Source organism: Haemaphysalis longicornis, unplaced genomic scaffold, assembly GCF_048455015.1.
Source record: "Haemaphysalis longicornis isolate Haplotype H1 unplaced genomic scaffold, Haemaphysalis longicornis Haplotype H1 scaffold_10, whole genome shotgun sequence".
NCBI classification, from domain to species: Eukaryota; Metazoa; Arthropoda; class Arachnida; order Ixodida; family Ixodidae; genus Haemaphysalis; species Haemaphysalis longicornis.
The window spans coordinates 94,440,806-94,458,094 of record NW_027526204.1 but is presented as its reverse complement, the minus strand read 5'-3'; positions in this window follow the sequence as shown (position 1 = coordinate 94,458,094).

The following is a 17,289-nucleotide window of genomic DNA, read 5'->3' as shown; positions in this document are numbered from 1 at the left end:
GGGATTCGCGTGAGACAAAAAAAAATGCTTCCTGGCTATAATCGTGACACAGTCATGATGAGTCATAAATATGGTTAACATTCAAAGTGATGTGCGGTAGGGCGTGTGGGGTGTCATATTGAAGGCCTCAATGAGGGAAATCACGTGAGACAAATAAAAATTCCTCCTGGTCATAATTATGAGTGTCATGGTAAGTCAACGATTGCGCTAAAAATCAAAGTGATGCCACCGCGAGCTATGGGGTTTCAAATTGAAAGTCTTGATGAGGGGAATCACTTGGCACAAATAATTGATGCTTCGTCCTCATCCTCATGCGATAGTCATGGTAAGTCATAAATTAGGGTAAAATTTAAAGAAATTCTGGAAGAGTGTGTGGGGTGTCATATTAAAGTATTCGATGAATAAAATCATGTGGGGCAGATACAAAGGGCACCCCGCTCATCAGTATTAGTTAGGAGCAAACTGCGCAAATTCGTCGCTGATGCTGGAACGGTAGCACGAAAGGAATTGTGGTGTCAAAGAGAAGGGTTTGAGGGAGAAAATTTAAACCGGGCAATGACCGCATCGTAAGATAATTATGTGCACTCACTTCTCAAGTAAAAATTCGGAGTTGTGTCGTAACCTCGTCGGGGCTGTACAATTATTGGTTTCCGTGTCGGGATTCGCATGTAGCTAAAGCGAACACATGCTACTTAGTAATGGCAAGTTCAGTTTAGAAGGACGGCAATATTGTAAGCGCGAACCTCCGTTTGTTGTTGTTGTAAACTTTATAAGAAAGGAAGGCTTGATGTAGGCTCCGTGTTCATGTTCATGACAGAGGCGGTCCAGGCTCGATGGTGCGCTGGGGGCCTGAGGCGAAACAAACAAGATTGGGCGAGGGGACGTTCGCTCAATGCTCAGTTCATTTACTTCGAAGCTGTTTAGGGTTACGGTCCCGCGCATTCTTACTCCCCGTGCATCCTCCGTGCATCCTTCCTCTCCCCCCCCCCCCCAGGGGGGGGAGGAAGGGAGTGGGGAGGCGCAGCACAGTTGTTATGATTCCGCCTCCAAGGATTATCTTCAGAAGTCGTGCAGACCACTGCTAAATTGCCCGTACTAGGCCGCTTTTTGTGGCATAAATGACGATTTCCAAGAATGTGTCGTGTGAGGGGGATGTTGGGTCGATATAGGTTAAGGTGTCGTAGTGAGGGGAGTGAATGTACGAAATCGAGAAAACTTGGGGCAGTGTCAGATGACGTGGTGGAGATAGGCTGCGATGGAGTGGTGGCAGTAGGGAAATCGGGGGGCGTGCTGGGGATAATACCATTACGGTCTCTGGTCTCTTGACCGTAATACCATTACGGTCAAATGGTCTCTGGTGCCGTACAGGTGTTGGCCCAGAACTTGTTCAAGAAGATTTCTTGTGGTCGGGTCAGGGTGGGGAAGGAGGTGAGGTGGCCTGAAGGGATGAGGGCCTTGAGGCGTTGTTGTTTCAGCTGCTTGAATCTACGGAGTCTGATTGCTAGAGCGAGAGTGGGGTCATCGTCAGGGCAGTTGGGCTAGGGGTGGTCCGAGAAAGGCGGCGCCGGGGGTCCATCGGAGGCTATTGTCAGAAGAGCCTCCTGTGCAGCCACGTGAGCTGCTTAGTTCACCAGGAGCGGCTGGTTCATGACCGGGGATCCAGTCGATTCGGACTTGGCAGCCTCATGTTTGGAGCGCAGTGATTTGATGAAAAAAGTGGTGGACAGAAGGGTGGGTGGACCTGAGATGACAAAGTTCTTGGAGAGCTCCATATGAGTCTGTTAGGATGCGGAGGTTGGGGGGAATGGGGAGATGGCAAGCGTACATGAAGTAGTCGAGAAAATCGTGGATAGCGATGAGCTCCGCGTCCATTGAAGTATTACTGGCGATACGGTGATATTGGGCTCCCATGATAGATACATTGTCCGGGCTGATTCATGCTGTGCCGACGTGTGGGTTTATGGGGCTAGCGTCGGTGTAGACGTCAATTTCACCCGGTCGTTTAGTTGAGGCAAGGGGTCGGCAGCGTTGCTGTGAAAGGTTGGGCTTCCTGCGTGCGGCGGGCTGAGAGGTGACGGATCGAGTGAAGTGGGGCTGCTGCCAGGGGGGTATTGGTGCTGGAAAATGAGGTAGGGGAATATTTCTTTGTTGATCCCATGCACTGAGGAGCACGCCTTGGTGGGTGAGTTGTTTAAAATTGTATTGATCTGTTTGTTCCTGAATGATGCGGTCGATTGGTGGGAGGGTCACTGCTTGTTGGAGGTTTGCAAATTTGGTATGACGTGGGAGGCCAGTGATGGTGCGTAGGGTGGAATTGTGAAAAACTCGTAGCGTGCGTCGTTGGGTGCAGTTGAGGTCATAATGTGTCCCTCCGTACGAAAGAATGCCCACCGCTACTGCTCATATGTAGAAATCTGGGACAGAATGCTTCTAGTTCAGCTGGTTGTCACCACGTGGCGTCTCAACCTTCAACATTTCAAACTTCCCGCGGTGACGTATGCGGTGATGCGGGAAATGAAAATATAAGAAAAAAAATTCCAGCGCCTTCCCGCGAGAGGAACACGAGTAAATGCAGAGCATTGGGGGTCGTTAACGCCGCGTAAAGTCGCGTTAGGGTGGGTAGTTTGGTCGTAGTTGCGTTGGTGTTGGTTTGGGGTAGAGAGAGGAGAGTAAAGTCGTGTTAGGGTGGAGCGAGCGTCAACCAAGAAAGGAAGGAGAAACGCAGTGACTGAAGCACGAGCGACCGCTAGCCGCTTTATATTTGCAGCGCGCGCAGTAGAGGGAGAGCAGTACGGGGGGGGAGAGCGCGCATGCGCAAGCAGCGCGCGCCCTTCCATGCCCCACCGCGCTGCTATCACGCACCTGTTGCGCCGAGACCGCGACGGAGCGAACGGGCTGACTACGACGCATGCGCGCTCCAGCTGCTGTTGAGAGAGAAAAGGGAAGGAGGAGAGGCGCACCTGCTGCGGACGCGGAGCTGTGGACGCCGTCCGACGCAGGAAGAGGCGAGGCTAAGAAATGCTCTGCATTTAAAAAAATCACGTTTCCAGATGCGGGCTTTATCGCCGATCGCCTTTCCGTGTGTGCTCCTTTACCTACACCTCCCCTGAAGCACACCGTCATGCCAGCACTGCTGGTGCTTTTGATAGCGACCGAGGCGACGTCTCAGTCTGGAGCACGGAGCAAGAATATATAGGAGAGGAAACGCCCATTGCGGCCGGCGCGATCGAGCGACCAGGTAATGTCACAACGATAACTACAGCGACCTAATGAGCTCCGCTGCTGTGGCGGCGAACAATTTGACAGCGGCACTTGGTTGAATGTATTAAAAGCAATACTGCTGTTTGCAGCATTCACCACAAGGCGTGAATCGCTATGCGCTCGGGCTGCTGCGCGACGCGGGGATGGAACGCGCGTTTATCTCGGACGTAGCGCGCGCGTCATAAATTGGCCGGTGCACTAACTTGCTTCGAGCGCATCGCATGCGAGATAAGGCCGTGCGTTTACAGGTTTTTACTTTTTTTCGTTTACAGGTTTGTATTTTGGGCTTGCTGCTCGCGCAAGATTGCTTACGCATTAAAAGAAAATGCCCCTTTTATTCGCTGGTACCGGCCGGTTTAAATTTGACAGAAAAAAAAAACGGCCATCTTCCCGCGAGGGAACCCTGGTGTGATGCGACGCATCGGGGGGTTCAATTGGCGTTTCCTTTGGGTTGATTCTCTAAATCGGGTGAAACGTGTTGTGAACGCGTATGATGCATTCCATCACATGCGGGTGTTCTCATACGCGGGAAGATGGGAGTAATTTTACTTTTCATGAACGCACCGTCGCTTCCATCACGTCTTCATCGGAAGAATCAAGTCAAGCACGCAGTCGTCAAGCAAAGTGACGCGAAGTCGAACGTGAGCGAGCACTGACTGAACCGCTGCAGCGCGATACCCGCTTTGTATTGCGCTTTGCTGCACAGACGGTAGCGGCCTTGCAGCGGCCCGCTGCTGCGCCCCGCTGGCAAAGTAGTCGTGAGAACCTTTCGGCGCCCTGATTTATGTGCTTCGCATTAAAAGCGCAAACTATCTGACACAAGCGTTGGATTCGTTCATATGCCTTTTTTAACACAGTCGCAGCTGATAATACAATAACTGACGAACACAGCGCGACGATGATGCGGTGTTTATTTATTTATTTATTACTGTAATTCTGCCAGCATTAGAACAAGGCCTTGGGCAGCCGAGAGCAGAAGATACAAGGAATTTAGACAATGCGCAACAGGAAAACACAGGGCACACTGGGCCCCAAAAAAGTTTGTTGCAACGTGAGTACACAAACAAACCCTCGGACATGCTCATTACACATCAGGACGTGCAATATATGATAATACACGGGTAAAAAAGTGCATAACAATACAAAAATAAGGCATGAGAGTGCTTCCAACAGTGGCAAGCAAGCAAGCACACGCAATGCGCGGATAAACTGAACGAGTCTTATATGAACACGTAACTGCACTACACGCGTGAAGACCGATGGCAACAAGAAGAAAAGCGTAACGACAAGATATGGTGTCTAGGAGTCATGCTCATATATTCCTCATACGTATATGAGCAAGAAACCTTAAAGGGGCACTGACACAAAATTTTGAAGGCGAGATAACGTCGGAGATAGATTGGTGGGAACACATATACATCATCTGCAAAATATCAGCGGCGAATACAGCCTAGAACATATTTAAAATCAATTTTGAAGTGTGCGAATCGCAACCGAGCAGCCAGCAGAGGACCACGCGCAATTGTAAATAAACAACATCCAAACACGTCACGAGTTTGTGTTTGCCGCTTCCGCACTACCGGCGTTTTACGCGGGCTCGCCCGGCTCGCCGCTCCAATCGGAGGGCCGGAGGGCGGAGCTTCTGCTCTCGAGAACGAACGACCCGATCGTTGGCGGCGGAGGCGCCGTGATTTCGTCAGCTAATCGGGCAGCTGGCCGCGACCAAAGTTCTACAGCGGTTCCAGGCACTCTGTTTCTATTACTGTTTATTACCATTGGATGCGAAAACGCGCCGGAGGCACGAAAAGCCCACTGAGCTAGCCGCACGGTCGCTGGGCAGGCGGCGGCCACGGCCGCGAAGTGGCCCAGGCCGGCGCAGGTAGCTCGAGTGATAGCTTGTTACCGCTGCACGAAATTGTCCCCAAGTCCCGACCATAGTGGCTTAAATGAGAAAGGAGTTAATGATGCGATGGCGGGTTGCATTAAAAATTGTCATCTGCACCGCTTACGAGAGCGGCACTCGAATATCCGCCGCAGTGCTGAGCCGAACACATCTGTAGGCGGACCTGTAGGCAGACCGGCCGGCTGCTCCCAGCGCGCGTCTTGCCACCCACCGCCTCGAGCGTCGCGCGTCGTTCTTTAGCCGCGGTAGCATTTGCACTCGCAGCGCCTGCGTCACATCCACGGTCGCTTTTTAATTAAGCGCCTCACGAGATCAGTACGTGGGGGCATTCTCAGAAACTGCCGTCGATGCGGATTCGACAGTGCTACGGCGGCTCTGCTCTGTGATATCCCTCCGACGTTCACGTGGTCAGCTTTGTTCACACAAAATCCACAAAATCCATCGTTTCGCGGCACTCGCTGAAACCGAAACTGCGACTGGCCGCATTTAAAATCCCTCTAATTAAACAACCATCGCACGCTGAAGCAAATGAGGTTTCTACAGGTTATAAGTAGGTCACTAGCTACTTATCGCAACGAAAAAAACAAGATGCTAAATTTTTGTGTCAGTGCCCCTTTAAGCTCGATCGATGCCTACGGGGCTAACTATCATGAAACAGCAGTTCAAATACATCAGCGGACGATAAATGAGGAACTACAACGCAGCGAAAACCGCCGTCAACGGCTTCCGTTTCAGAAAGCCCGGAGTTCGCAGGTGACCAAAAGTACGCTAGGACGTCACGGTTTCCGCTGAACAGAGCCGGCGCTATCACGTGGGTATGCGAAAACCTGTGACGCTCTATCCACGCGCCAGTCGGTTGCCCCTTGCCATTAGCCGGGTGCCGGGTGGACGTCACGGAGTAGGAGAGCACGCGGCTATGTCACCTCGTTTGTTCTACCACACCCTGATGTCACACGATGTAAATTTCGGTGGACGCCTCCAGCACAGCAGTCTCGTCGGTGCTACATTAGCAATCAATTTAGGATATGTTCCACGTGACGCATGCTGTTCAAGTTTTACGAAGGGTATACCGGTGGGTAAAGAAAACGAAATGTACAATAATATCAGCCCCGAAAATTGATGTCAGTACCCCTTTAACACCGTTGGGTGGGCAGTTGAGCGCGCGTGAAAGCCGCTCCGGGAAACCGCTGGCGACCTCAGCGTTCTGCCAGGGTACACTGGCGTCTGCGCTCCACTGGCCGTAAACCCGCTCAGCTAAAACTCTGTAGTTTTGCACTTCCTTGAAAGCGGCACTATTCTTTTTATTTTTCCGAGCACATGGAAATGTTCATGCCCAACTTAAAATCCTTACGGCATTGCACATCCTTAAAATTTCACCTTTTCCTTCTATGCATAACGCATAGCAAATCAATGTGATTCCCATAGCAAGTGGAAAATCGAACCAGTTTGTAAGAATGAAATGTCAAGCCATGTCATAATAACAGGGTTTACAAACTGCTATTTTCCCTTCTTTAATGTATACATTATTCGACCAGGAGCATAGCCTGAGGGGAACTTCCAGAGACTGAAAAAATAATGAAAAATGATTTTGATAATTTATAAGGAAAACGGAAGTAGCATGTAAATGACACGTGCTTACAGGGTTTTATTCATAGTCACTGGGAACTTCCACACTCCAGTCTGTAACAGGGCTGGACGAAGCTACTCGGGTACTTATTCATTGAGCTTATTTGAAACATGAAAAAAATAATGTTGTTTTTCTGCATCCTGTCTGCACTACGCTGTTACTAAGCATGTGAATAATTGTCATTCATATGCTGAGGTCAAAGTTGGTCGGTGGGAGGGGGGGGGGGGTGGCGCATGCAACAATCCGTCGCTTTCTGTCTTTGCATGGGGCTTTTGCTTCTGGAAATAATCAATTAGATATTGTCACTAAAGTATGTTTAGACAAGGTGATCATGGTTCAAGCACAGCTATAATGGCTCTTCGTTAAACAGCCAGAGCCTGCTTTTAAATTCTCGCGCGCTAGGAGAAACCATGCCGATAGCGTTTAGGATTTCGATATTTCCGTCTGCCGATGATAAATTGAGTGGCTTCAGTTCGCACGCAAAGTAGATGAAAGCAACCAGAAGCTCAGCAATAAAAGACGAAATGTTGTAGGTATATTTACAAGGGCAAATAACAGTGACTAGAAGCGACACCGTCGCATTCCTTGTTGTTTCCTCCCCGTCAGAATGGCTCTCTGTTTTTCTTTTTTTTTTGCGCCCAGTGTCGCGTCGCTTCGAGCTGTCGTTTTGCTTCTCGTCAGGGGCGGCGCTATTTTTTCGGCTGTCTACGATCACAGGACTCCCGAACCAAGGGAAACACGCATTTCTAACGCCAAAACACCGTCATTCCGAAAGACGGCCGGCAGTTTACAGAATCCGGCCCCATGTGTGACTGGAACTTGAGTATGCCCAAACCGCCCGCGGCTTAATAACTGCTGATTCTTTTACGTCTGGTGTGCGTGGACACAACACTTGACACGGGGGAACCAGGACGATCCGCAGACAACGATACGTCGCACGCTGCCGAACAAGCTTTCACGCACGTGTCTAAAAAAAGGAATGGGGAGAAAGAGCACTGCATGAAACGCGAAGTTAACGTAGTTGCTACATAAATAACAGTCAGAGCAGGCAATACTAGCCACATGGCATCCGTAATTGAAAATAAATCTAATTTAAATGAAAGGCTTACCTTCAACAAGCTCCTACGGCAAGTCTGGTCCTTCCTCGACGAACCTTCAGGCTTTTTACAACGAAGCTGTATACTTCTCGTTGGTGGGAAATTGTCGTGGCGTAAACACAAAACGCACTGCAGGACAGCCAACTTTCACTGGCGATGGGGATGATCGTGGGTGAATTGAACAAAAACAAAACGGTTCCCGTGTTCGGATTCGAACCTGGGTCCCTTGCGATATGTAGCCGACGTCAATACGATTGTGCCATTCCGACACGGTCGAAGCAGTTCCGATTTGGAGAAGGGTACATGGACGTACCAAGTAATTAAACATAAATATGCACCCCTGAGTCCAACGACGACGATGGTTTCAAATTCGTTTCAATAAGCATCAGACTGCATATGATGGATGATAAAGCCATGTGAACAATGGGAACACCCTCGCACGCGTTCCCGGTAAAGGTTAGGCTGCAGCTGCTTTCGAAAGAGCCATTTGACGCCATTCGAAACTCTCGCGTGAAGTACAAACTACACCATGGTTTATAACCACGCCTGCGGCAATGGGAGCACGTTACATCACCCCGCGTGTGTTTCCCGGTTGCATAAGAATGTAGCGAAAATGGTCGCGGAACCAATCATGGTCTACCACAGCGACCACAAAGCGATTATCACTGCCAATACTCTAAAGTAATAATAAAACATACCCCCCATCAGCATGTGCGGTGTTTTTTTTCCTTTAGAGGAGGTGGTTAGGATATTTAGCCATGACTTCCCTCTAATATTGTCACCTGTGGCGATTGTTTACTGCTCTAAAAAAATTGCGATCGCAGCAACAAGATGTAAAACAGGTGCGCCTTCGCTGCACTTGGGACATGAAACAACAGGCGTCAGGGAATAGTTTTCCGTCTGTATGGTCAAAGCTAAAGGCCAACATGCAAACAACGTAGAGATATCGTCCCTCTCGCATGTACCCCCATGATACGAGTTGTTGTTTAGCGCCGCCCTTGTAAATTTCCTCAACTGTGACATTTTTAGTTCACGTAAACTGCGTAGATGGCGCTATCTAGCACATTTATCGCAGTGACCTCTGTCACTTTTAATATTTTTTGCAATTTCTGAACTTTTTCGTTGATAACTGCTGTATGTTGAATAAACAAATCTGAGCCACCTTCCTTAAGATTACATACACAAAAAAAACATTGAAACTGTGATAAAAATATTTCGCGACGAGCTTTTACCCCTCATAAGCAGAGAAAATGGACTTTAAAAGGATATCTGAACAAAATTTATTAAGCAAACGAGCGAGGTACAGTAGATGTACAAACGTTTGTCACCAAAAATGTCGTCCTTTCACCACCAAAGTTAAATCGGGAAAAAAAAGAGCTCCGAGGTCCGGAATCGACATCCTTTTCCGGAGAAATGAAACCAACGCGAAGGTCCTGAGGCAAAACCGCTCGGCCATCGGCACACAGAAGCGCTGAATGAAGAGTGCGTTTATGTAGCTGCTATGCGACAACAGTGACTGTGTTTCAGAAATTGTCAATTTGGAACGCTTTATCGTCCACGTGATGACTTGTCGTTTGCACACTAGGGAAGCCAAGTCCCTGCTCTAGCTATATCAGTTAACACAACTACTTGCACTTCAGCCACTGTGTGGTCACTAGGCGCATTTTTGTGGCGTAAAGGTGGCTGAAAGTGACCCCAAAATTTAGCTTCTTCCATAGGCTCCCATTGTTTAAACTTCATTCACTGTGGGAACAAGTAATCTTGCGTGCACAAACGTGCTGTGGCCCTTAAAATGTTCGCAGTGATTCCTGGAAGCGTTCCCGTCCTTACAAATTCAATGTATGCCCTGTATTTTTATTTAAATTAAAAAACAGCCTCCTCCCATTGAAAACACGCGTGCTTCGCGTCGTGGCCACCAGAGCGTCGTTGCTTCGTGTCCCGTATTTCTGGATATGTTGCCGAGGGTGATGATAGCCTTTTGTTTGGCTCCCCCATGTTTGTATGAGAGCCGTCGGAGGGTGTGCTGCATGAAGTTCCATTTCTGCTTAAAAGGCGATTAAGCATTATTGTGGGGCTGTTCCTGGTTCCAATGTAGACTCCGAGGAGTTTAATTGGTTCCAGTCTGGCTGACACAGAAATGGAGGCGACACTGACTTGAGGTGGCACGTAATCGGTGGGGGGTTGACGGCCGAAGATGGCGAGGAATTCTGTTTTGTGAGGTGCGGGGGACAGGCCAAGGTCGGGGAGGACCTTTTCGAGTCCCGTCACTGCGCACTGGAGGTCGGTAATTATGGCGTGTTGATTTGAGTATTGGGCTGATTCGGTCCATTTAGTAATATCGTCGGCGTAGATGGTAAAGCGGGCTGTGGACTCAGTGGTGATCCGTCTTGCCATTCTGGTCATGTCTAAGTTCAAAAGAGGTGCGCCAAATATGGAGCCTTCCGGTACACCCCTGAAATGGTAAAAGACCCGGGGAGACCAGCTGGGGTAAGTTCCGTGTAATTGCATCGGGTGAGCTTCAAGGAAGTTTCGGAACCAGGTTTGAGCTTTCTGGCTTAAAAATGCCTCAGCAAGTTCTTGAAGGATTCCTTGTTGGCTAACGCAGTCGAAGGCCTTCTGTAAGTCTAGTGCAAGAAGGTAGTCGGGGGATTGTCGGGAGTATTTCTGGTTAACCACCCGTCTGAGGACCCAGAGGCTGTCAGCGGAGCGGACGTTAGGGCGAAAACCTGTTTGTGAGGGGTAAATTTAGGGCCTTACGAATTCAAGATAGTGGGGAATTTGGTTATAGATGAGCTGTTTTATTAGTTTGCAGATAACGGGAGTAAGGAATATCGGAGATGCGAGAAGTCGTCGGGTGTTTGTTGTTTGTTGTTTGGTTTGGGTATTGGAAATATGAGCGACAATCGTACTTCTGGCAGAAGACATTTCCTTCTATGTCGCATACGTGACCAGTACAGAACGATCACGGCTTACCAAAAACAACTGGCCGCCGACAACTCGGCTGCATTATGCAAATACTTCGGCAGACTCCCTGGACTCGGTTTTTTTGTGGAAACTTTATCGCAGCCTTGGTGACAAAAAACGCAGCCGCACACCAATAGTGGCAACTCTAATGCTCACCAGCAAGAACTACTCCCTAACTGAAGAAACTCACCTTCGCAACTTCTTTCCTCACGCTTCACTAACTCCGCAACCACTACCAAATATTACTATACACGACCCAGTGCCTGAACTTGAAAGCCCATTCTCGTTTGCTGAACTCACTACAGCGCTCCGTCAAGGAATGGCCAAATCTACCCCTGGCCACGATGGAATTCAATGGATTCACCTACGCAATCTACCTTAACCAGCCCAGCTACACCTCCTCGAACAGCTCAATCACTTGTGGGAAACAGGACTTATCCCCAACCACCTGAAACTTTCGAAGCTCCGAAGCGTGAAAATTAATTTATTTCACTTCCACATTATCCCAATCATCAAACACTTCGAGGAACACTTATTCTTGTTATGGACTGATCATCATCATCGTTGGCTCCTGGACCGGTGTTCAGAGACCGCTGTGTCGTAAAATAACCGTCCTACTTCACCAAGTCCCCAAGGCACTTACAACAGTCAAAAACCCTCATCTGGTGCTTCCGAGGGAATCATTCTTGCGGCATTGGACCAGGCCACCTCTAAAACGTGGCTTGGTTGACACCCTGCGGCTCGCAATGTCTGGAAAAAAGCCCGCGTAGCCACCAAAACAATGCTGGTGAACAGCCACAGGGGCAAGATTGAAATAGAAATCTGGGAAACTTTTTTTAAATGTCGGGATGGGTCAACATCCGCAGCCAGCCACTGCACACTGTACCCCGCTTCCATAACTTGCATAGACCAGAATTTTCCGGGTAGGCCATTTTCTAACAATCGAGGCACCACCTGGCGGGCATTTCTAGGGAAACTGCGGGGCGAGAACACGACGTCGCAGTCCCACGCTGTTGCTCCGTGCCGCGCGTGGATATCAGACGTCCAGGCGGCATCGAAAGTCGGTGTCATTTATTCGGTACGTCAGCAGCGCCAAGTTCAACAGGGTTTTAAAGAGAACGTTCAAAGCGTCTGAGAGGTGTCAGGTTTGCTCATAAATTTGCTTATAAACAAAACCAGCTAAGGCGGCGGGTCACCCCACAAGCGCTTTGTCCTGATGGGGGTTGCCTGTGAGGCTACGTTTACACGTGCAAGCAGGACGCCCGACTTTTCAGACTACAACAATCAGACTATAACAATCAGATTTCAATCAGACTATAACAATAGCAAGACATCACAACCAGTTAACAAGGGAACTAATCGAAGCTTCTGAAATGGCCCGCCTCAAAGGGGATGCATGCGTGAGCAAGCCATCTCTGACTCTATCACAAAAGGAACTTTCGTATCTGGACGTACGAATCTGAATGCGCGTGTCGCACAAGCTGCTGCCGAACAAATATTTTTTAGTTTTTTAGTTTTTTCGTTTTTTTGTTATTTTGTTTCATCGTTGTTTTATCGTTATTTCGATTTTATCATGCGTGTCTTGGGTGGGTGTGGCGTGACCTCAAGAATGTACTGGTGTGCGAACGATTTCTGTGTATATATATGCCTTCTTTTCCTAATAAATTTTAGTTGGAAGTATCGCGTGTCCCTGTGCTCTCTCGTCGTCCCACGTTTGTTTTACGCTTCGAACGGTTTTCTAAGGTGTAAGCAAGGTTTTGTAAGCAAGATCCTTTGGAATTTTCATCAAATATGACTAATCATGTCCCTCACGACTGCAAGCAGGACGCATTATTTATATGGCCCACATGATTCCCCAAATTAAAACCTTGAATTTAATACCTCAATTGCTTTAGCGGCCTCACCTTGAATTTTACCCCAATCTATGACTCACCATGACTACCTCGTGATTAAAACCAGGAAGCTTTTTTTATTTGTCCCACGTGATCAAGGAAATCAAGATCGCAAATCAAGGAAATCAAGATCGCAAATTTGATATCCTACACGCATGAGCGGCGCACTTACATTTTAACCAAAGACTTGCCATGACTATCTCATGACTATGACCAGGAAGCATTTTTGTAATTTTTCTACGTGATTGCTTTCATCGATACCATTATTTTGATGCCAACACATCCTAGGGACATCAATTGGAATGTTAACCTAAACAATGACTAAGCATAACTATCTCAAGATATAGACATACCGCATTTTTGTCCCATGTGATTTCCCTAATCGGAACCTTCAATTTGATGCCCCGCACACCCTAGTGGCAACATTTTAAATTTAAACCAATCTATGACCTGTTATACTTATGTCATATGATAATAATCAGGAAGCATTTCTGCATTTTTCCCACGTGATTCCCCTCATCTAGGACCTTGAATATAATTCCCGACAAGCTCTCGTGGCATCATTTTGAATTTTAACCCAATCTATGACTTATCACGACTGTCTGATGGCTGTACACAGGAAGCATCTTTTTAATTTACCTCGCGTGATTCCGTTATTCGGGACCTTTAACCTAATACCTTACACACCTTAGCGACCTCTGTTTGAATTTTTACACAATCTATGTCACAATGCGGTCATTATTCTATGTAAACAGGTGTCGCCCAGTCAGCTCAGTTGACAACTCATTTGAAACAGCGGAGGCCACGTCCCCTTCTCCTTCCGGCGCTCACCTCTTCCTTTTTGACCCTAGCAAATCAAATCGTTAACAGAAGCACGCCGAACAACCAGCAAGAAAGCGCCGCCGTGTGCTTTCCCACAACCCACTTCCACCTTCTTAGAAGATCCATCAAGAAGAAAAGGTGTGATAACCCTTTTTTAAATGCAGAGCATTTCTTTAACTCACGATGTCACCCGGCGTTGTCGGCGTGCCTCGGCGTCCGCAACAGCCGTTCCCGGAGCGCTCTCTCCCCCACTCCTCCTCTCCCGCATCACGCTACCTTCCTCGCTCTCAACAACAGGTCCGCACCCCTACCCCTACACTATATAAAAAAATAATACTTACCGGCGCCTGGTTTCGACCCCACGACCCTGCGGGCGGAACGCAAGGTACATGTTGCTCTACCCACTGCGCCACAAAGCCGACACGGAAATGGAAGGCTACGAACGCGCCTTGTATCCTTGACTCATTCAAACTACGTCAAGAAGCTGCTGATACAACGCATTCACTACCTGTGGGCGGAACGCGAGGTACATGGTGCTCTTCCCACTGCGCCACAAAACCGACACAGAATGAAAGGCTACGAACGCGCCTTATATCCTTGACTCATTCAAACTACGTCAAGAAGCTGCTGATAAAACGCATTCACTACCACCAACTCCTCAAACACTAAACGTTAACGCAATACACCCACCCCCTATGCGACGCATTTACTCGAGTCCCCCTCGCGGGGAGATGGGCCCTTTTTTTCATGACCTCACCAGTCGATTATTATTCACACGCCCAGCCGCTAAATCAAACACCCCCCACCTCCCACCTCCCCACCAACCGATCATGCGCACCGCGAATGCTTCCGTACCCGCAGCTAACTTGAATTGCGAGCCCAGAGGGGCACATGAAACTTAACCGCCAACCATATCGGCCTCCGAGGCTACTCATATACTCAGAACTCAAAATGTACTCAAAACACAAATAGACTCAGTACTCAAAATTCACTCAAACTCAAAGTGTACTCAAAACTCTAAAAGTACTGAAACTCCGAATGTACTCAAAACTCAAAACGTTCTCAAAACTGAAAATGTACTCAAATTCAGAATGTACTCAGTACTCAAAATCTCAAACTCAAAATTTACTCAAACTCAAAATATACTCAAAACTCAAAATGGACTCAGAAATCACTCGGTCTAAGGCGTACTCAAACCCAGTTGGGCTCAAACTCACTCAAGCTCAAACTCACCATGCCACACTAGCCTCGCGCTCACTCAAACGCAAACTCACGTGTGAATTTTAGTCCAAATGAGTCTGAGTGAATGGACTCATGAGTGAGTCCGCCGACCTCTGGGCCAGGTAGGGTGCTGGGTGGGCAATGGCTGCGGTGGCGAGAGTGGCGGGAAATTGTGGGCATCGGTGCTTGGCCAGATGGAGGTCTTGGTCAATCAGATCAAGCGAACGCTTCTTAGATGATGAATGAGTGGGTCGCCAGCACTTGGGGCAGTCACGGTGGGCTATTGGGTGTTGTCCATCGCACAGCTTGCAGCCAGGAGTGCAGTGTGTTGCGTTGTTGAATCGTGAGTGCCGGAGCTGTTGCACCATGGCTTGTTGGGATACGGGCAGACGTCTTGACGGTTCCCGATATCGCCGCAACATGTGCAGATTTGGAGGGCGCGACGGTATGGTGAGCAGTGGATGATTTCACAGTCAAACCTAAAAAAGTAAGGAATGCGGGTTCCAGCGTAGGTGAGGAGTGTTGATCTAGTTTTGCCCATAATGCAGGCATGGATAATGTAGGGGCGGTTGGTAGCTGTGAGATCTATACGTTGCTCCTGAGTGAGGCCTTCAGGAATTCCATGAATCACAACACGTGCAGTGCCTGGCGGGGCTTCATGTAGGCATTGAAAGCGTAGGTGGTCTGGCGGAGGGTTGGTTCGGTTATTTTGTAGAACCGGTCTGCCAGGTGGGAGTTGGATGTACCAGCCAATAACAGGTTGGTGTTGGGTTGCGCTTGGAGGGTGAAGACGGTGCGGAAGGTCGAGCCTGGTATGTTACTTGCGGCAGCAAGACTTCGCGCTAGGTCGCTGATAGACTAGTCACCGACACGAAGGCCGTCATGTGGGCGGATGTCAGCTGCAGTGAGGCAGTGGTTCGGTGAGAAGCGCGGTCGTGTTATGCTACGCACCCCGTTTGGAGGCGTCTCGGTGGCAGGGAGTGGCGTAGTCGTAGATGTCGACGGCTTCTTTCGGAGTGCGTAGATAACCTTCATCCAGGGGTCTGGGAGGGGGCATGGTTCGGCCACTGAGGTGGTCATAGTCCATTTATTGAGCGGCGTCTTCTTCGGTTGAGGTGGCGGGTAGCGGGTCAGTGCTTGGCGGTGTGAGCTCCATGCCGGCGTCGGCAGGCGTAGGCGCACCATGGATGTCGGAGCCTGTTTCCATCTCAGTGAAGGTGGCTTGTAGCACGTGTTCCGCGTGTTCCAGCGTCGTGGCTGAGTGCGCGAGAAGGTGTTCTTGCTGCGGCATGGCTGGAGAGCGGCCGCTCGTGTTATGCCTGAAGGTAGGCCCAGCAGCGGCGGTGACTCTGGCAGACTTTACGGTTGTGGCTCCTGATGGTCGGAGCTGGTCAAGCGTGGTGTCCGTCGGTTCCTGAGATGCTACGAATCGATCCATGGCGGTGGCTAGCGCTTGCACGTCGAATGATCGCTTATAGAAGGCGAAAAGCAGGATTCAAAACGACATAATGGAACAAATAGAGCTGAACTCAACACGACGACCAGAGCATTAACAGAAAGAAAGGACATACGAAACAAAAGATGCGCCACTAGCAACTTTGAAAAGTTTTATAAACAAGACAGAAATATTTACGCTGTTGTCGTCGTGTTGAGTTCACTGCTATTTGTTCCATTATGTCTAGATAGCACCAAGCTCAACACTAAGTTTTATTGAAGTCGAAACGAGACGCGGGCGCCTGTGTCAGCCCCCTGCCAGTGATCCTGCAAGTGCGCTGCACTTAAAAATATTGTCGACGGCTCGAAGTGCGTGCGAAAAGAAAATATAGTCATTAGGGAAGAGGATAGTAAACTTTTAATAAACCAGAGAAGGTGCTCATGTCAGAGGCACCCGCCCGGTGACAGGAGTCCTCGGTCCAGGACCCCTTGGAGACTACCGGCCTTCTACGCTCTCTTTACCAACGTTTGCTGATCGGGGAGGTCAGCACTGGTCAGTGGTCAGCATCTCCACCCACTGCTGAAAGGAAAGATTGGGGATTGCTGTGAGTTCCGGCGTGTGGGGGCATTTACAAACGATGTGTTATATGGTGCCTGTCTGCGGGCAGTATTTGCAGTTGGCAGCGTATTGTGTCGGGTACCTGGCGTGAAGTAGGCTGATGTGTGGATATGTCTTTGTTTGGAGTCTCGTAGCGTGGTGGCGTCTTCTTTGGTCAGTCGGTGGTCCGGCGCTGGGTTTTTGCGACGAGCCTGTCTGTGGTATGACAATATTTCCGAGTAGTGTGAAAAGGCAGGGACTTTGCATATGAATCTCTCTTATTTTGTTCCATCTCGGGCTCGGGCTGCGGCGTGAGCCGCTTCGTTTCCTTCGCGGGCAGTGTGTCGGGGAGACCATATGATTTGTATGCTTTGCAACTGGGGGTGTCGTTGCAATGTGTGCCGAGCAGGTTTTGAAATTCTTTCATTTAAGTAGTTGCGGCACTCTGTCTGGGAGTCGGTGATGATGGT